This window comes from Meriones unguiculatus, chromosome 6, assembly GCF_030254825.1.
Source record: "Meriones unguiculatus strain TT.TT164.6M chromosome 6, Bangor_MerUng_6.1, whole genome shotgun sequence".
Lineage (NCBI taxonomy): Eukaryota > Metazoa > Chordata > Mammalia > Rodentia > Muridae > Meriones > Meriones unguiculatus.
In genome coordinates, this window is record NC_083354.1 from 64,904,430 (window position 1) to 64,924,633 (window position 20,204).

A 20,204-nucleotide genomic window follows, 5' to 3' on the forward strand; every position below is an offset into this window, starting at 1 on the left:
TATCAGATTCCTTCACATAATTATTTATTAATTTATCAACATTTTATATATTAGTATATTTATAATAATATGTTATTCTTGATCATATCAACTTCTCTATTACTCTATCCCCTTCCAGTTTTCACCTCCTGTGTCTCATTTCTAGTATGTGGAAGTTCATGGGCAGTGTTTATACTTTAGGTGGATGGAATACAACTCTTTAAGATCTTTTAATCTTTATGAGAGACTAATGTGATAAATCTATGTAGGACTTTCTATTCCAAATTGCTCAGAAGCACTCTGAGTCCAGGGCACCTTTTCAGTAACAGATAAAGCTATACAAGCTTTTGAACTAACAGTGTGGAGAATGAATAGTAGGTGGAGGTAACAGATGGCAGAAATGTAGCAGAGAGAGACATACCTGTTGGATTAGTTATTTTCTCATTGTTGTGGCAAATACTCAACAAAAGTAACTTCAGAAAGGAAGGGTTTATGTAGCTCAATTTGAGGGGGTAAGCTCCATCCTGGGTGGGGAAGGTATAGCATCAGGAACATGAGGCAGCTGGTCACATTATATTTTCATTCCGAAATCGGAGAGAGGGAGGCTGGAGAAATGGCACTTATTTTACTGCCAGAGGACCTTAGTTCAGTCCCCAGCACTGATGTCAGGTAACTTCACCACCACTTGTAAGTCTCTTCAGGGGATCTGACACTTTCTGTTCTCTGCAGGCACCTGTACTCATGTACACATATCCACACACAGATATATGTATACATGGAATTTAAAATGGAAACAAAGCTAAAAAGAGAGAAGCATAGAGATGAATTCTGTGATCAGCTCACTTTATTCTTTTTATCCGAGGCAACAGCCCATGGATTGTTACCTCCCACATTTTAGGGCAGCAGTTCTCAACCTTTTGGTTGCAACTACTTTGGCAAACTCTTATCTCTAAAACTATTTATATTATAATTCATAACAGTAGAAAAATTATAGCTATGAAGTAACAAAGAAAATAATTTTATGGTTGGGGGAATCACCACAACATGAGGAACTGTATTAAAGGGTCACAGCATTCGGAAGGTTTAGAACCATTATTAGGTGCATCTTCCCACCTCCTTAAAATACTCTTATAGGCATTCCCAGAGATGTGTCTCCTCGGTGATTCTAAATCATGTCAAGCTGACGGTCAAGATTACCATCATGAAGGCTGGAAAGATAACTTTAAGAGATTGTTCCCCAGAATCCATATTTTAAATAGCTGGGCTTTGTGTCACCTGCTTGTGATCTCAACATTGAAGAGGTAGAGACAGGTGGATCCCTGGAGTTCACTAGTCAACTAACCTGGTCTGATAATCGGTGAGCTCCAGGCTGGTGAGAGACCATATTTCTAAAAACAAGGTGGATGGCTTCTGAAGAATGACACCTAATATTGCCATATGGCCTCCACATACAGGAACACATATGTACATGTGCACACTACTTCACCCATGCATGCACATGAAAACACACACGTACACACTTATAATTATGTCTACTATCATCCCTGTGTTACCTGGAGTTGAGTCATGCTTCTTTGCTACACCCACTCCAGTGTCGCCAGTGTAGCATATCAATAGATTGTGCTACATGCTTTCTTCGGAAATTCGCTCCCTGGAGGTCAATGGCAGGTCCCCCCGACCACCTAAGTTAAAAAGACGTATTCTAGGGTCTCTACGCTTTTTCGGTCATGGTTGTGGGGCTGGATTAATGAGTTTTTTGATCTTTCTCTATGATTCCTGAAATAGCACAATTAACTATTCAAGGAAACATATTCTTGATAGATTACTAAAAGCTTTAACAAGAATAGAACGGAAGAAAAGTAATTTTAAGAGAAGTAATGAATTAAATTTAGTATTAAAAGCATTATAAGAATAGTGAAAAAATAATGGGCTCCTTCTTAGGAAAAAATACCATGAGAAGTACAGCTGGCTTGAGCTTGCCCCCCTTTATCGTCTTGTTTCTAGGGAAGATAGTAAATCCTTAGCAAGACATATGGGAGGATGGTTAACGAAGGTGTATTTAGATTTTGATACAGAGAAAGATTTTGGCAGGCATCTGATTTAGCTCCTGACTTTCCTCTTCATTGGTTAGCAATAGTGAAACTGCAGTTTGAGGTTTCTTTTCCTTTGTTTGCTTTGATCAAAAAGTTCTCAGGCCAAGATTTCTTGTGGGCACTGCTTTATGTTTGGCTACATTTTTGAGTTAAAATGTAAACTTTGTATTCTTGGTAAAAATCTAAGTGTTCTGGGAAGTATGCCAACTTTAAGGTGTTTTTCTATGTATAAAATTATTAGCCTGACTTCAGTAAAATCGTAGCAGTAGAATCACTCTCCAGTGTAGTCTCTGACTATCATTCGCCAGAAACTTTGCCTTCCTGATATCCAAACCTCTGATTTTGCTGCGGATGCAGGGAGCCTGACTGAGCTGGTCCGTGACACTTCTTGTGTCTCAACTCCAGGGAATGCTATTAAAATAGAAATTACAGACCTTCTCAAAGCTTAAGTAAGAGGTTGCTGCCTATGCAGTCCAACTGCATTGGCATAATTCCTACAGTGAGTCATTTAGGGCTGGTATAAGCCCAGCTGTCACATCTATGTGCTTCTGTTTCCTGGGCTGTTAGGAAGATTATATATAGTTCTAATCTTACAGGGTTTCTGTGGAAAGCATCCAGATGGAGCTAGCTAATAGAAATATAACTTGAGTCAAGTCTGTCCCTTCTGATTTTCTAAAAGCCCCATTGAAAAAGTAAAAAGATATAATACAATGGCATTGTTGTAATGGTGTATTCTTTCTTTCTTTCTTTCTTTCTTTCTTTCTTTCTTTCTTTCTTTCTTTCTTTCTTTCTTTCTTTCTTTCTCTCTCTCTCTTTCCCTCCCCCTCCCTCCATTCCTCCCTCTCTCCCTCCATCATTCCTTCCCTCCATTTTTTTTTTTTTTTTTTTTTTTTTTTGAGACAGGGTTTCTCTGTGTAACAGATCCCTGACTGTCCTGGACTCACTTTGTAGAACAGGCTGACATCGAACTCACAAAGAAAGATCCACCCCCCTCTGCCTCCCAAGTGCTGGATTAAAGGCATGCGCCACCACACCTGGCCTGCAAGGTCTTTTTTAATAATAGTTTTTTAGTCATTTGAAAATTATATATGTGTGTATGTGTTTACATAGTGTGTGTTAATCATATATGTTCCCCACTCTCCCTAGGCTTCCCCAACACACTTCCCTCCCAACTTTATGTTCCTTTTGTAAAAATTATAACTCAGTCCAATTAGTAATTCCATATGCCCATGAGTAAGGGATCATTCTCTGGGGTATAGGCGACTTACCAGTGGCCATACCCAAAAGAAAAATAGCTCCAGGTATCTGACGTTAGTATTTCATCAAGTAATATATATGTCATTCTTCATATTTTTGACATTTCTTTTGTTAGACCATGTTTTGAAAGCTGATATACCATTTATTTTAAATATTTTTTGTTATGTTTATTTATTGAGCATGTTGTATAGGTACATGTGCATTTGTGTGTCACTGCACACTTGTGGAGGTCAGAGAAGAGCTGTGGATACTCTCTTTATACCATGAGGTATCTAGTGATTAAACTGAGGTGATCAGTCATGGTAGCAAATACCTTTACCCACAAACCATCTCAAGCCACCCTGCTTTACCTGATGCATATTTTATGCCTACAGCACATCCCTGTTTGATTGCTGTTTTGAGTCTCATTGTGTGTTAATGAGTATGTGCAGGTGGAAAAGGAGCTGTCAGTACTAAGCTTATTCCTCATGTGTTTCAGCTTTCCAGTAATGGAATGGAGTGGCAGTGTTTAAATTCAAGTTAAAATTAAATTAAATGGTGAACCAATTTCTAATTACATTAATCATATGTTGTATTGTTTTTTTCATTGTTGTGCCAAAATTACTTTACAAATGGGGCTAGAGATGTGACTAAGTGGTTAAGAGCACTTGCTGCTCAGTCATGAGGACTAGAGTTTGGATCTCAGTATCCATTTCAGGAGGTTCACAATACCCATAACTAGCTCTGAAGGATCTGACACTCTTTCCTGGCTTTGTGGGCACCCTCATACATGTGTGTATTGCAGATGCAGTAACATGCATGCATGTACACACATATGCACACACACACCCACACACATCCACACAAATACTTGAAGCTTGAAGTGAAGGTTCATTCATACATACATATATCTGCAGATATATGCATACACATAGATACAAATTTTAAAAATTCTTAAAAAATACTGACTAAACTAGCAATATTAACTTTCTTTATAGGAACTAGTAAGGAGTTCCACTTCGAACACCTCTCCAAATTTATGCATGTTCTCTGTTTGTGTATCTGAGATCAGGTAAAGGAACTAGAAGGTGTGAAGATAGTAGGTTATTTGAAAACAAATCCAGTTCTCTTTCAATGCCTGTGTGATTCACTGAGGAATATGCTTAGCCTCTTTGTGCCTCTCTAAACTGAGAATGGATCTGTTGTTCCTTTTAATGGCTGATTATGAAGATGATTGTGCTAGTTCATTTCTTTGGCAATGCAGCACAAACCAGAGTCACCTGGGAGAGGGCACCTCCGCTGAGGAATTGCCTCTATGAGATTGATATGTAGACAAGTCTGTGAGGGCATTTTCTTTTCTTTTTTTTTTTTTTACTGTTTAACAGCTTTATTATTATTTTTTCATCAATTACACTTCATTCTGCATCCCCCCATAAGCCCCTCCCTCCTCCCCTCCCAGCCCCACCCGCCCTCCCTCCCTCTGCTTGCATGCCACTCCCCAAGTCCACTGATAGGAGAGGTTCTCCTCTCCTTTCTGATCTTAGTCTATCAGTTCACATCAAAAGTGGCTGCATTGTCCTCTCCTATGGCCTGGTAAGGCTGCTCCCCCCCCCCCCAGGGGGAGGTGATCAAAGAGCAGGCCAATCAGATTATGTCAGAGGCAGTCCCTCTTCACATTACTATGTAACCCAATTGGACTCTGAACTGCCCTGGGCTACATCTGTGCAGGGGTTCTGGGTTATGTCCATGAATAGTCCTTGGTTGGAGTATGAGTCTCTGGGAAGTTCCCTGTGTTCAAATTTTCTTGTTCTGTTGCTCTCCTTGTGGAGACCCTGTCCTCTCCAGCTCTTACTATTTCCCAGTTCTTACCTAAAATTCCATTCACTCTGCCCAACAGTTGCCCATCAGGCTCAGCATCTGCTTTGATAGTCTGAAGGGCAGAGGCTTTCAGAGGCCCTCTGTGGTAGGTTCCTAGGTTGTTTCCTGTTTTCTTCTTCTGATGTCCATCCTCATTGCCTTTCTGGATGGGGATTGGACATTTTTGTTAGGATCCTCTCTCTTGCTTAGTTTCTTTAGATGCACAGGTTTTAGTGGGTTTGTCCTATGTTGTATGTCTATATGAGTGAGTATATACCATGTGTGTCTTTTTGCTTCTGGGACAACTCACTCAGGATGATCCTTTCCAGATCCCACCATTTACCTGCAAATGTCATGATTTCCTTATTTTTCATTGCTGAGTAATATTCCATTGTGTAGATGTGCCACAATTTCTGCATCCATTCTTCAGTTGAGGGGCATCGGGGTTGTTTCCAGCTTCTGGCTATTACAAATAAAGCTGCTACAAACATGGTTGAGCAAATGTCCTTTTTGTGTACTTGAGCCTCTTTTGGATATATGCCCAGGAGTGGTATGGCTGGATCTTGAGGAAGCGCTATTCCTAGTTGTCTGAGAAAGCACCAGATTGATTTCCAGAGTGGTTGTACAAGTTTACATTGCCAACAGCAGTGCAGAAGGGTTCCCCTTTCTCCACAACCTCTCCAGCATGTGTTGTCACTTGAGTTTTTGATCTTGGCCATTCTCATGGGTGTAAGGTGAAATCTCAGGGTTGTTTTCATTTGCATTTCCCTAATGGCTAGTGAGGTTGAACATTTCTTTAAGTGCTTCTCTGCCATTCGGTATTCCTCTACAGAGAATTCTCTGTTTAGCTCTGTTCCCCATTTTTTAAGTGGATTACTTGGTTTGCTGCTTTTCAGCTTCTTTAGTTCTTTATATATACTGGATATGAGTCCTCTGTCAGATAAAGGGTTGGGGAAGATTCTTTCCCAATCTGTAGGCAGTCGCTTTGTTTTGATGACGGTGTCCTTTGCTTTACAGAAGCTTTTCAGTTTCATGAGGTCCCATTTATTGATTTTTGCTCTTAGAGCCTGTGCTGTTGGTGTTCTGTTCAGGAAGTTTTCCCCTGTACCAATGAGTTCTAGGGTATTTCCCACTTTTTTTTCAAGCCAATTTAATGTGTCTGGTTTTATGTTGAGGTCTTTGATCCACTTGGACTTCAGTTTTGTGCGGGGTGACAAGTATGGATCTATTTTCATTTTTCTACATGTAGACATCCAGTTAGACCAGCACCATTTGTTGAAGATGCTATCTTTTTTCCATTGTATGGTTTTGGCGTCTTTGTCAAAGATCAGGTGTCCATAAGTGTGTGGGTTTATTTCTGGGTCCTCTGTTCAGTTCCATTGATCCACCATTCTGTTTCTATGCCAGTACCATGCAGTTTTTAAAACTGTTGCTCTATAGTACAACTTAAGATCAGGGATGGAGATACCTCCATCTTTTGTTGTAGAGGATTGTTTTAGCAATTCTGCGTTTCTTGTTATTCCATATGAAGTTGAGAATTTTTCTTTCCAGGTCTGTAAAGAATTGTGTTGGCAATTTGATGAGAATTGCATTAAATCTGTAGATTGCTTTTGGTAAGACGGCCATTTTTCCTATGTTAATCCTGTGAAACCATGAGCATGGGAGATTTTTCCATCTTCTGATATCTTCTTCTAATTCTTTCTTCAGAGACTTGAATTTTTTTTCATACAAGTCTTTGACTTCCTTGGTTAGGGTTACTCCGAGGTACCTTATGTCATTTGTGGCTATTGTGAAGGGTGTTGTTTCCCTAATTTCTTTCTCAGCCCTTTTGTCTTTTGTATACAGGAGGGCTACTGATTTTTTTGAGTTAATTTTGTATCCGGCCACTTTGCTGAAGGTGTTTATCAGCTGTAGGAGTTCCCTGGTAGAGTTTTTGGGGTCACTCACGTATACTATCATATCATCTGCAAATAGTGATAATTTGACTTCTTCCTTTCCAATTTGTATCCCCTTGATCTCCTTCAACTGTTTTATTGCTCTAGCAAGGACTTCCAGTACTATGTTGAAGAGATATGGAGAGAGTGGGCAGCCTTGTCTTGTCCCTGATTTCAGTGGGATTGCTTTAAGTTTCTCTCTGTTCAGTTTGATGTTGGCTATAGGCTTGCTGTATATCGCCTTTACTATGTTTAGATATGTGCCTTTTATCCCTGATCTCTCCAATACTTTGAACATGAATGGATGTTGGATTTTGTCAAATGCTTTTTCAGCATCTAGGGAGATTATCATGTGGTTTTTTTCTTTCAGTTTGTTAATATGGTGGATCACATTGATGGATTTCCGTATATTGAACCACCCCTGCATACCTGGGATGAAGCCTACTTGGTCATAGTGGATAATATCTTTGATGTGTTCTTGGATTCGGTTTGCAAGTATTTAATTAAGTATTTTTGCATCAATGTTCAAAAGGGAGATTGTCCGGAAATTCTCTTTCTTTGTTGGGTCTTTGTGAGGTTTAGGTACCAAGGTGACTGTGGCTTCATAGAATGAATTTGGTAATATTCCTTCTGTTTCTATTTTGTGGAATAGTTTGAAGAGAATTGGTGTTAGCTCTTCTTTGAAGGTCTGGTAGAATTCTGCGCTGAAGCCATCTGGTCCTGGGCTTTTTTTTGGATGGGAGACTTTTGATGACCGCTTCTATTTCTTTGGGGGATATAGGTCTATTTAGTTGATTTACCTGGTCCTGATTCAGCTTTGGTAAGTCAAATCGATCAAGAAAGTTGTCCATTTCATTTAGATTTTCAAATTTTGTGGCATATAGACTTTTGAAGTAAGTCCTAATGATTGTTTGGATTTCCTCAGTGTCTGTAGTTATATCCCTCTTTTCATTTCTGATTTTGTTGATTTGGGTGGTGTCTCTCTGCCTTTTAGTTAGCCTGGCTAAGGATTTGTCGATCTTGTTGATTTTCTCAAAGAACCAGCTCTTGGTTTCATTGATTCTTTGAATTGTTTTATTTGTTTTCAATTGATTGATTTCAGCCCTGAGTTTGTTTATTTCCAGCCGTCTACTCCTTCTTGGAGTGTCTGCTTCTTCTTTTTCTAGGGTTTTTAAGTGAGCCATTAGGGTGCTTGAATGAGCTGTCTCGAATTTCTTCTTGAAGGCACTTAGTGCTATGAACTTTCCTCTTAGCACTGCTTTCATTGTGTCCCACAAGTTTGGGTATGTTGTGTCTTCATTTTCATTGATTTCTAGAAAGACTTTAATTTCTTTCTTTATTTCTTCCCTGACCCAGCTGTCATTTAGTAACAAGTTGTTCAGTTTCCATGTGTGTGTAGGCTTTTTGTTATTTCTGTTATTGTTGAGGTCCAGCTTTATTCCATGGTGATCAGACAAGATACATGGGATTATTTCAATCTTCTTGTATCTGTTGAGGCTTGCTTTGTGACCCACTATATGGTCTATTTTGGAGAAGGTTCCATGAGGTGCTGAGAAGAAGGTAAATTCTTTTGTGTTTGGGTGTAAAGTTCTGTAAATGTCTGTTAGGTCCATTTGATTCATGACCTCTGTCAGAGACATTGTTTCTTTGTTTAATTTCTGTTTTGTTGACCTGTCCTTTGTTGAGAGTGGGGTGTTGAAGTCTCCCACTATTAATGTGTGGGGATCTATATGTGCTTTAAATTTTATCAATGTTTCTTTCACAAATGTGGGTGCCCTTGTATTTGAGGCATAGATGTTCAGGATTGTGATGTCTTCCTGGTGGAATTTTCCCTTGATGAGTATGAAGTGTCCTTCCCCATCTCTTTTTATTAATTTTGGTTGAAAGTCTATTTTATCAGATATTAGAATGGCTACTCCTGCTTGCTTCTTGGGTCCGTTTGCTTGGAAAGTCGTCTTCCAACCCTTTACCCTCAGGTAATGTCTATCTTTGTGTCTTAGGTGTGTTTCTTGTATGCAAAAGATTGCTGGGTTTTGTTTACGTATCCATTCTGTTAATATGTGTCTTTTTATTGGGGAGTTGAGTCCATTGATGTTGAGAGAGATTAATGACCAGTGGCTGTTAGATCCCTTGATTTTGATGTTGGCTGTGGTCATCAGGTTGTGTGTTTGGTTGCTTTTTGTTCTACTGAAGTGAGGTTATTTATTTCCTGTGTTTTCTTGAATGTAGCTAGCTTTCTTGTGTTGTATTTTCCCTTCCAGTGTCTTCTGTAATGCTGGATTTGTTTGTAGGTATTGTTGAAATTTGTTTTTGTCATTGAATATCTTGTTTTCTCCATCTATGAGGACTGAGAGTTTTGCTGGGTAAAGTAGCCTGGGCTGACATCTGTGTTCTCTTAGGGTCTGCATGATATCCGTCCAGGCCCTTCTGGCTTTCATAGTCTCTGTTGAAAAGTCAGGTGTGATTCTAATGGGTTTGCCATTATATGTTACTTGGCCTTTTTCCCTTGCAGCTTTTAGTATTTTTTCTTTGTTCTGTATACTTACTGTTTTGATTATTATGTGGCGGGAGGATTTTCTTTTCTGGTCAAATTTGTTGGGTGTTCTGTAGGCCTCATGTATTCTAATTGGCCTCTCCTTTAGCTTGGGGAAATTTTCTTCAATGATTTTGTTGAAAATATTTTCTGGGCCTTGGAGAAGGGAGTCTTCTTTTTCCTCTATACCTATTATTCTTAGGTTTTGTCTTTTCATATTGTCTTGCATTTCTTGGAGGTCTGTGTCAGGAATTTTTCGGATTTAACATTTTCTTTGACAGATACATCGATTTCTTCCATTGTATCTTCTACACCTGAGATTCTTTCTTCCATCTCTTGTAGTCTGTTGGTTATGCTTACCTCTGTAGTTCCTGTTTTCTTCCCTAGATTCTTCCTTTCCATTATTTCCTCCATTTGTGTTTTCTTTAATTTTTCCAATTCTATCTTCAGGTCTTGAGTTGTTTTGTTTACTTCCTTCACCTGTCTGATTGTACTTTCCTGTTTTTCTTTTAGTTCCTTCAACTCTGTTTCTTTTATTTCATTCAGTGCTTTAAGCATTTCCTTTCTAAAGGCCATAAACTGTTTGGCTGCAGCTTCCTCTGTTTCTTTACAGATGGCAATATTCTGTTTGAGTTTATCTTCCTCTATGTCTTTACGAATCTTATTTGTTTCCTCTGTTATCATCTTCATGAGCATAGTTGTTAGGTCATCTTCTTGGATTTCAGTTATGCTGGGGTGTCCAGGGCTATTTGCCCCTGGGTTCTGGAGATGCCATATTGCTCTGTCTTTTGTTGCTTGAGCTTTTACGCTGGCCTCTACCCATTGTGCTATCTTAGGTGTTTGGGGTTATTTTCTGGTGGTTCCTGGGGATCCTGTGGTGGAGAGAATCCCCTTTGCAGAAAGCTGTTTTTTTCTGAAGGATGTCTTCTCAGCTTTTTGGGTATAGTCCCTGGATGGCTGGTGTTTTTTCAGGAGTTGCTCACCTCAGGGATATAGACCTGAGTGGTAACTGTGGTCTTTGTTAGTCGAGAGGGTTCTTCTGGGGCAGCTGCCCTGTTTCTGGGTTTCTTGTTGTAAATTTAATGATCAGCTGCTGTGACCCAGTTGGATATCAGGCGAGCAGCAACTGTTTGTGCCTGTGTCTGGAGCACAGCTGAGTGTTGGCCCCACTGGTCTGCTAGACTGCTAGACTTTTTCTAGGGAAGGATTGGGTGATTTAAGTCAGTACAGTCTTCTTCCCTGTGGATTCTCTGGAGACACGGACTCCTAGTGTCTTTTTTTGCCCTGGTGCGCACTGCTCAGTGTCCGCCAGCTGGCTGGCCGCAGAAACTGCCTGTGCCTGGAGCACAGTTGAGTGATGGCGGCTCAGTCCCTGCCAGCTGTCTGGTGCGCAGAAACTGCCTGTGTCTGCCTTTGCAGCCTTTGGGAGCCTGGGTGCCTCCCTAAGCTGGTTAATTTACGGGGACGTTTTAAGGCTGGGGGTGTCGGCTGAGTGATCTGAGATCAGACCAGCTGTTTTCCTCCCTGTGTGTTTGCACCGGACAGTGAAACTCATTCGCTGGTACCCTGGTGCCCACAGTTCTATCTCAGGCGGCGAGTCAAGTGCGCAGGCAGGCAGGGCTCTGTGCCGGAGCCTGGGTCTTGGGCCCTGGCTCCGGGCTGGGTCCTAGGGTGCCCGTGGAACCTGAGTCTTTTCCAGGGGATGTCTGGGTGACCTAAGGCCGGTCCCAGTCGTTTCCTGTACCCTGGGGTTATCTCTCGACTGAAAATTCCAGTCTCTGATAGTGTGGTGCGCACGGTTCAGTCTGGGACCGTGACCAGAGACACTGGCTTGTGGCTCTGGGCTGGGGCTGGGGCTGGCGGCCGGTAGCAGGCAGCCAAGCGTCTGGCGGAACCGGGATCTCTTCTGTGGTTTAGCCGGGTGAGTTAAAAGGTGATTGAATCCCCCACTGTGGGGTATCCTCTCACCTGGGAAACACAATGACTGTGTTTTATGGCCGCGAGTTCTGATTACTGGTCACTGTGCTGATCCTGCTGCTGCTGCTCAGAATGAGAGTCCTCCCGGCGCCGCCATCTTACCCCTCCCCTCAGATTTGTTTATCTTAATGTGTAAGTATTTTTCCCTGCATATATACACTTGCACCATATATGAAGTAGAGGCTGGAAGAGGGCATTGGATACCCTGGAACTGGAGTTACAGATGGTCGTGAGCTGCCATGTATGTGCTAGGAATTGAACCTGGGTCCTCTGCAAGTGCGCCATGTGCTCTTAACTGCTGAGCCAACAGTCTTACTTTTGAAAACATAATACTTTTACATTTTCTTTGAGAATTTCCTATATGTATATGATGTATATGATTTTGATCATATTTACTCTGCAAAACCTAGTACTTCCCAGATAACTTCAGATCCCCCTCCAGACTTGATGTCCTATTTTTTTTTATAAACCACTGAGTTCATTTGGTGCTACCCATATGTGTGTGGATGTGTGAGTCATTCATTGGAGGTTGGTTTGTAGACCCACCAGGAAGACATAGTAAAGAAAACAGATCCTCTCTACCCCAGAAGCTTTCATTTTGTAAGTAGATCTTCATGTAGGGATATGGGTCTGGGGCACCCTGCCCTTCCCCAACCCATTAGGTGCTGTTGACTGGCTTGATATTGTATAGGAAACCCCAGCTCTAAGTTCATGAATGTAGCAGTGGTCCTGTCTAAAACGATCTTATCTTTTGAGGACCTGATCCTTCTCTTAGACTCCTGTGGTTTTCTTTAATCTGGAAGGAATTGCCACTTGTTTGATGGTAGGCACCATGTTATGTGGCAGAGCTGAACACAGTTTCTCTCAGCTGCCTCTGCTCACAGGCAATGAACTTGGTTTTCTTGTCATCAAGCACTTAAATGGTGAACTGGGTGAATTGGGGTTGCAAAGCACAGGGAAAGAGGGCTAGCCATAAAGTCTGTGGCTTCATATAAAAAATTTCATATAAAAGAAAACCACATGCAAAGAATCTGGAGTCGAATGACCTTGATGTATTGAATTAACAAGAAGAAAACTGTTATTGATGGCTCAGTGTGAAGATGCAGGAAACACAGAGTGAACTATGATGTGGATTTTGACAGGTTTAATATTTGATGTAGATTAAATAGCTAACTCCTTGCCTAGATTTGTCCTGCATCTGAACAGTTGTCCCTAGCCTTGACATCATTAGATAAACAAATACTTACACAATAAGCATAAATTATGGGACTGCCCCTTAAGGTGGGATTAAATCTAGGTATTCTTGTGGAATAAGAAACTATCTTTCTTCAAACCCATGCGAAGATCTGTAGAGGCCTCCAGATCTTCTAGTCTTCTCCAACATTCAAGATTACCTGCATAGATCAATAGTGACTTGTAACTCCCTTTTCCCAGGTACTACTTGCAGAACGGGCAGTTATTAACAGACCCACCACCTGTGCTCTCTCCAGAGTCCACCATAAGCAGTTCCTTTGTGAAAAAGTGCTGCAGCTTCCAGGATACTGTGGGCCTATTGGTCTACCAAGGCCCAAGTGTCCATCTTGCCTTTATGTTCTCTGCTCCCTTCAACTATTCACTTCACAGAACTGAGTTTGCCATAGACATTATAATTGAGCCAGTTTCCAGGAACCTGGAGAGTGTCTTTGACAGCATTCAGGGCAATGGGTCTCCAGAGCTAAAGGTGGAAAAGTATGTTCTTCAGATCCCCCAAGGGGATCCTGAAGTTAGAACATGATTCCTTGATTATCAGAGCTACCATGTCCAACGTTCACGTGGCTAAAATGAATGTAGTGGTTGAGACTAAAGCCTCTTAAAATTTTCTTTCATTGGGATAAAGCTGCTCATTTTATACTTCCAGTCAGACTGCTTGGCTCTGTTAAAAAAGAAACCTTGGCTTAAATTATAGCCCATCTCTGCAGAGCCAAAAAAAAAAAAAAAAAAAAAAAAAAAAAAATCCAAGAAGACAAATATTCTGTAAATGCTTGCTGCTTGGCCAACAGATTTATGATGCATTTATTAGTCCCTCACCATTCTCCTGCATCCTATGTTTTATTCATTCACTTCCCACCGTGCTATTGTGGCTTGCATTCTCCCTCCATATCTTCCCTTCAATCTGCTTCAGGTAGATACTTTCCTTGCTTGTCTTATCTGCTGCCTCAGCTCCTCCTTCCTGCTTGCCTGCTTTCTCTCCTTTCCATCCCTTCCATCTGTAACACAGGGGTTGAGCTTGAAGGATCTACATCTGATTTGCATCTTGCTTCCACAATCTGCTCACTGTAAGAACATAGGCAAGTCCCTTCACACATGTTCCTTACTTCCATCGTTTGTGGAATAGATAATTGTGGCTATGTCCTAGAAGGCTCAACTGAATTAAGTCCAAAGACTTAGACTAGCTCTGGTACAGGCAAAGTTTTCAAGAAGCATTACTCATTTTTTCCCCAAGCATATACAGATATACAGATACTTGTACTTTGTTAATAATTATTCCCTATTACTACTTTTTCTCATGTAAGTCTTCTTCCTTCCTTCAAATAATCCCTTCTTGTACTTGTGTCATGTGGGTATGCATAAATATGTATTTTAATCTAAATTCTGCATCTAAGAGACACGCAATATTTGTCTTTTTCCCCCAAATTTTTCTCTTGTCCTCTATCTCTTTGGACTCCTTTCCTTCCATAACATTGTCCCCCTTCCACATTTATTACATATATAATATATAGAGATAAATAAGAGAAAGATAAGTGACAAATGGTAAATATAAGGTAATTAGATAAGGTAAGGTAATTAGTAGATAGATGATAAGTACAGGGTAGATAGATGATAAAGAGATGACAGAAGAAATATAGTGAATAGATAGCTATTATACTTATGAAGGAAAACATGATACTTGTTTCTTTGAGGCTGGCTTATTTTGCTTAATACGATGTGTTCCAGGCCTGTCTATTTTCCTACAAACAATGTAACTTCACTCTTCTTGATGGCTCAATAAACATTAAAGTGTTGTTAATTTTTTCCAAAATATTGATACCATAACCTCATGTGTTTGTGGATATGACCATAAAAGAAAATGAAGACTTTACATATGTGAGCAAATTAAGATTAAATAAGTAGGGTGGGTCCTAATATACTATGACCATTGTCCTCACAGAAAGAGTATTTGAACATGCAGACATATGTGCACTGGGCTATGAGACCATGAAGAGAGAAGTTACCATGATGCATACACAAGCAAAGCAACACCAAAGATGGTCAGTTGTCTCAATACTGACCTCTGAGGTAAAAGGGTCTGTGTTTTTACCCCCTGAACCATTGCTTCATTCCACTTTGTTCTTTTTGTATCCTATTGGGAGATTCATCATTTTGATTAGTTAAATCACCCAGACTATTTTTTTTAATTTTAATTTTTATTATTAGTTACATTTTATTAACTCTGTATCCCAGCTATATCTGGCTCCCTCATTCCCTCCCAATTCCACCTTCCCTCCCTCATCTCCTCCCTGCCCCTTTCCAAGTCCACTGATTGGGGAGGACCTCCTCCCCTTTCATCTGACCCTGTTTTATCAGGTATCTTCAGAACTGGCTGCAAAGTCTTCCTCTGTAGTCCAGCAGGACTGCTCCTCTCTTGGGGAGTCGGGAAGTCAAAGAGCCTGCCATTGAATTCCTGTCAGAGATAGTCCCTGTTCCTCTTACTATGGGAAACCAATTGGTTACTGAGCTATCATGAGCTACATCTGAGCAGAGGTTCTAGGTTATATCCATACATGGTCATTTCACCCAGGCTATTTATTTTGGTCATTTAAGATAGTCTTTACTCTAAATGAATCCCTTCAAATCAGTACTTTTAATACTGCAGATATGCATCATCAGGAAAGTACTTGCCTTGAATACTGTAAGGTCTGGATTCCATCCCCAGTACTGGAAGGAAGGGAGAGCAGGAGGGAGGAAGGGAAATTGATATTTTGTATGGAAGTATTTGGACATACCTTACTTTTGGAGATACTTTACTTTCCACTTGTTTTTAATTTATATTAACGAGGACTTTTTTTTTGTATTAACTTACAGAATTAATCACTATATTTATTTTCCAAATTACCAGCATAGTCATGGAACTCTGTCATGCTGACTTCTGGGTTCTTCTGGCATGTTCTCTGACTCTGAGCTGAGCAGCCCCATGCTTTGATACCCCAGGCTTCCCTTGCACATTTCTTTTTCTGTACAGGGATCCCACCACTCTTCAAGGGAGCCTTGGTTCCTTTTGGTGGATAATAGTATTTGGCAGTCAAGACCTGATGCTGGAGGTGCTCAATATGAGGGTTATAACTTCTTCATCCTCTGAGTGGAAGAGAGCAAGGGGCTGTGCATGAAGGTTCCTACAAATACTGTGGTAGTTTCAGTGGGAAATGTACCCTATAGTCTCAAATATTTGAACACTTGTCTCCAGTGTTCAGTTCTGGGGAGGTTTTAGGTGGTGTATTCTTGCTTAAAGAAGCAGGTTACTGGAGATATCACTAGCCCTTGGACTTGGAGATTAAAAAGCCTCCCCTGCTTCTTTTTTGCCCTCTCTGCTTTGTACTTATGGATCAAGATGTGAACTCTCACCTTTGTATTCTAGCCACCATGCTATCTCTACCAGTATGGACTCTTTTTTTTAGTTTTAATTTTTTTTTTTTTTTTACAATTCATTTATTATATATCCCGATTGAAGCCTCTTCCCTCACCCCTCCCAGTCCCACCTTCCCTCCCTGTCCCCTTCCCTTAGTCCACTGAAAGGGGGAGTTCTCCTCCTTTGCCATTTGCCCATAGCTTGTCAAGTCTCATCAGGACTGCATGGATCCTCTTTCTCTGTGGCCTGGTAAGACTGCATCACCAGGGGTGAGTGATCAAAGAGCAGTCAACCAAGTTCATGACAGAGGCATCCCCTGCTCCCCTTACTCGGGAATCCACATGGAGACTGAGCTGCCAATCAGCTACATCTGAGCAAGGGTTCTAGGTTCTCTTCATGCAAGGTCTTTGGTTAGTATATCAATCTCTGCAGGACTCCCTGGGCTTAGATTTTTTTAGCTTTGTTGGCCTTCTTTTGGGGCTTCTATCCCCTTCTTCTACAAGAGTGCCTGCGCTCTGCCCAAAGTTTGTCTGTGAGTCTCAGCATCTGCTTCAATTCCCTGAAAGGTGGAGCCTTTCAGAGTAACCTCTGTAGTAGGTTCCCATCTTATTTCCTCTCTTCCACCGCTTCTGATGTCTATTCTGTTTGCCATTCTGAATGAGAATGGGGTCCTCTTTAGTGTTTAGTTTCTTTAGGTCTGTAGATTTTAGTATGGCTATCCTATAGTATATGGCTAATATCTGCTTATAAGTGAGTGTATATCAACAGAACAAAATGACAGCCTACAGACTGGGAAAAGATCTTCATTAACTCTACATCTGGTAGTGGGCTGATATCCAGAATATATAAAGAACTAAAGAAATTAGACACCACAAACCAACTAGTCCATTTAAAAAATGCGGTACAGACTAAACAGAGAATTCTCAATAGAGGAATATCAAATGGCAGAGAAACACTTAAAGAAATGCTCAACATCCTTGATCATCAGGGAAATGCAAATCAAAATGACCCTGAGATTTCACCTTACACCTATCAGAATGGCTAAGATCAAAAACTCAACTTGACAACACATGCTGGAGAGTATGTGGAGAAAGGGGAACCTTCCTCCATGGCTGGTGGGAATGTAAACTTGTACAACCACTTTGAAAATCAATCTGGTGCTTTCTCAGAAAATTAGGAGTAGTGCTATCTCAAGATCCAGCTATACCATTCCTAGGCACTTATCCAAAATATGCTTACGTATACAACAAGGACATTTGCTCAACCATGTTTGTAGCAGCTTTATTCATAATAGTTAGAATCTGGAAACAACCTAGATGTCCCTCAACTGAGGAATGGATACAGAAATTGTGGCACATTTACACAATGGAATACTACTCAGCAATAAAAAAAAAAACAATGAAATAATGAAATTTGCAAGCAAATGGATGGAACTAGAAAAGATCATCCTGAGTGAGTTAACCCAGAAACAAAAAGACAGGCATGGTATACATTACGGACTCTTAAAATGTAAGCTTAACTTAAACCTTTCTTCTTTAAGTAACTATGGTCATGGTGTTTTATTACAGCAATAGAAAAAGTAACTAAGCCATACACTGAAGTTTTGTGTTCATACTGAAATGAATATATTTAGGATTACAGCTCAACATTCTGAGGCTCTTTCTGCTTTTCTTCCTTTTCCAGCAGCAAGAGACCTGGCTCCTGTTAGGTCACAATTCTTCTGGTTGCGTTCTCTCTCTCCTAGAAATCAGGCCCCACCTTCCAACTTTGGGACAGCATTGTTTAAAAAAAAAAAAAAAGCTACATTTATAGCCCTTTACCTTTACACTTGTGAACAAGCTCAAGATGACCGACCTTGAATTGTAGCTAGTCTTTATCAATGTCTTCCTCAATTATGGCAGTAAGCTAGACTAGGTTAGTTTGATGGTTAGTTTTTATTGTCAATCTGACAATAAAAGGGAAGGTGGAACCCTAACTGAAGAATTGTCTTCATCAAATTAGTTTGTGGCCATGTCTGTGAGGAACTGTCTTGACTGATGATTGATGTGGAAGGGTCCAGCCCACTGTGAGTGTTGTGAACCCTGAACAGGTCCTGGCCTGTGTAAGAAAGCTAGCTGAGCATAAGTCATGGGGAGTACGCCAATAAGCAGGATTCCTCCATGGTTTCCACTTGAATTTTTGCCCTGATTTCTTCAGTGATGCACAATTACTTAGAAGTATAAGCCAAATAAACCCTTGCCTCCCTAAGTTACTTTTGATCACGATGTTTTATCACTGCAACTGGAAAGCAAATCAGAACAGCTTGCCTACCTCTCCTGAAAACTTATTAGAGAAACTTCTTCTGTTTTGGGGATCTGAAGGGAACAGAGGGACCTAGAGATTCCTGTATCTACCCTCAAGGCCCTCATGGCTGCCTATGGTCATGATACTATCTCTTCTAGCTGCTTTCCTATTCAGAACTCCATCATGGATGCCTATGGTCATGATACTGTCTCTCCTACTGAGGGCTCCATCATGGCTGTCTATTGTAATGGTACTATATACTTTCCTATTGAGGGCCCCATCATGCCTGCCTATAGCCATGAGCCCATTACTCTCCTATTAAAGCCACTTTGAAGGATAATCTTATACCTGTTCCTTTCTGTGAACCTCCAGACCCTTCCAAGTCTTTCTGTCTTCCCCTTTTTTTTCATAAGATTCCCTGCACTCTGCCCAAAGTTTGGCTATAAGTCTCAGAATCTGCTTTAATACCCTGCTGGGTAGTCTTTCAGAGGCCCTCTGTGGTAGGCTCCTGTTTCCTGTTTTCTTCCTCTTCCAGTGTCTAAATAGCAACAAACCAAGTAGTCCAATTTAAAAATGTGGTACAGCAAGGAGAGCAACAGAACCAGAAGATCTGAACACAGGGGTCTTCCCAGAGACCCATACTCCAACCAAGTACCAGGCATGGAGATAACCTAGAACCCCTGCGCAGATGTAATCCATGGCAGTTTAGTGTCTAAGTGGGTTACATAGTAATGGGAAGAGGGGCTGCCTCGACACAATCTGATAGGCCTGCTCTTTGATCACCTCCCCCTAAGGGGGGAGCAGCCTTACCAGGCCACAAAAGATGACAAAGCAGCCACTCCGGATGTGAGCTGATAGACTAAGATCAGAAGGAAGGAGAGGAGGACCTCCCCTATCAGTGGACTTGGGGAGGGGCATGCATGAAGAAGGGGGAGGGAGGGTGGGATCAGAAGGGGAGGAGGGAGAGGCTTATGGGGGGATACAAAGTGAATAAAGTGTAAAAAAAATAAAAAGTAATAAAAAAATAAAAAAGCCTCCCTCCAAATGCGGTACAGAACTAAACAGAATTCTCAATAGAGGAATAACGAATGGCAGAGAAACACTTAAAGAAATGCTCAGTGTCCTTAGTCATCAGGGAAATGCAAATCAAAATGACCCTGAGTTCATCTTACACCTATCAGAATGGCTAAGATCAAAAACTCAACTGACAACACATGCTGGGGAGGATGTGGAGAAAGGGGAACCCTCTTCCATGGCTGGTGGGAATGTAAACTTGTACAACCACTTAGGAAATCAATCTGGTGTTTTCTCAGAAAATCAGGAATAGTGCTACCTTGAGTATATACCATTTCTAGGCATATATCCAAAATATGCTTAAGTATACAACAAGGACATTTGTTCAACTGTGTTTGTAGTAGCTTTATTCATAATAGCCTGAATCTAGAAACAACCCAGATGTCCCTCAACTGAGGAATGGATGCAGAAATTGTGGCACATTTACACAACCAAATACTACTCGGCAATTAAAAACAAGGAAATCATGAAATTTGCGGGCAAATGGGTGGAATTAGAAAAGATGATCCTGAGGGGGGTGACCCAGAAGCAAAAAGACACTCATGGTATATACTCACTTATAAGTGGCTATTAGACATTTAATATAGAATAATCAT